The sequence below is a fragment of the Geospiza fortis genome, unplaced genomic scaffold, assembly GCF_000277835.1.
Source record: "Geospiza fortis unplaced genomic scaffold, GeoFor_1.0 scaffold130, whole genome shotgun sequence".
Taxonomy (NCBI): Eukaryota; Metazoa; Chordata; class Aves; order Passeriformes; family Thraupidae; genus Geospiza; species Geospiza fortis.
Genome location: NW_005054300.1, coordinates 16,028,986 through 16,030,567, shown reverse-complemented (window position 1 = coordinate 16,030,567; position 1,582 = coordinate 16,028,986).

Sequence of the window (1,582 nt, the reverse complement as noted above, 5' to 3'; positions counted from 1 at the left end):
CTGATGTCAAATAAAGACAAGATCAGGACTGGTTTATCATCCAACTCACGTTTCTGCCCAGTTTTGAGAGAACAACTAAAGAATACATGTTGGATCTGTGACTTTGACACAAGAGTACTAAAATAACAAAAAAGGGTAAAATTCAGGATAATTAATTACATCAGTGGAACAAGAACAATTTGGGGTTTTGTTAAGCTCAGGACCTTAATCAGCAATGACACACTTGGGTAATATTATTTTAACCCTTTGACTCCTTGATACAGAGTTCAGCCAGCTCTTGGAGGGGCCCTACTCTCAAAGAACAAGAGGGTACAAACCTTTGTTATCTGCAGGCTGTAAGTAGCCATTGAAAAACTGTCAACTTCATTCCTGAGGAAGCAGCTTCTGGAAAGGTGGAATGGGCCATGCTCCAAATGTCCCAAAAGGGGGAAAAGCAGGAACTGAGTTCTCTTATGTGGGATAACAACGGCTGCAAAATCCCACTGAAAGCAAGGCAGAACTCTCATGCTATAAGTTTAAGTTATATTTAAAGGCTTAGGAGGCAATGCTGACACACTCACCACTGCAGAGGACTGTCAGCTGGATGGGAACCCTCAGCCATGCTGGAAGATTCTCATTGCCATGCCTTCCTCCCAGCTCCAGCGGGCAGAAGCAAGGGAAAGGCTTACACTCAGATCTGCAGAGCCCCTCACTACAGACAAGCAGGATGGCTCAGGCTCAGGCAGTGTGAAGACACCTGTGAGCCAGCACTGGCAGGAGGAATGGGGACGTGGGGATGAGAAGCTTTACAGCCCTGCAGTGTTGCAGGTAGCTGTGTGCTCTGCTTGTGTCTCTCTGCAGCTGCAGGCTCAGCTACACAGCTGATCTCCAGGCTAATGCATCACTGCCCTAATTTTTTAATTTTCATGGCTCCTGAAGTACATTTAGGTTTGCCTTATCTCAATGTTTTTTTCCTTAAATAATGTGTCAACTCTTCTCCTATGGATATAAATATTTTCTTCTATATTCTAATGTTCTGCATCCATATGAACCCTTCATTTCCAAGTTTGTTTCACTGACCCACCTGGCACTCTGGTGTGGGTTACTGCAGCTTTGTTCCTCTTCAGTCTGACACCCTTGCTCTTTCAATTGTGTTTTGAGTTTAGAAATCAATGAAACAGAAGGTGGAAGGAAAATGTTATTTTGCCCTTGCAATGCAGGGCGCTGCTGACGCAGCTCAGGTGTGACACTGGCATCAAAGGACATTCCCTCCTGTGCGGTGGTGGGTGGGGGTGCCCCCCTCCACCCTGCTCCTCAGACGCCCTCTGAAACAGCTTTGGAAGGAGATGGCATCACCTTCATTAACTGAGGCAAGTAATTAAATAGGAGTAAAAGTATCATCAGCATCTGGGAAATGCTGCTGTGCTGTCCACCCGCAGTGGTAACCAGCCCCTGCTTCCCTCCCTCTGCCTCCTCCACCTTAGTCAGGAGTCAGACCATCACAGCAGAGAGAAGCATTGGCTGCAAACTGCACAAGTCCCATTTCTGAGCATGGCCAAGAAGGAGGTTGTGCAAATAGGGGCTGGCCACGGCCCTGGGTTTG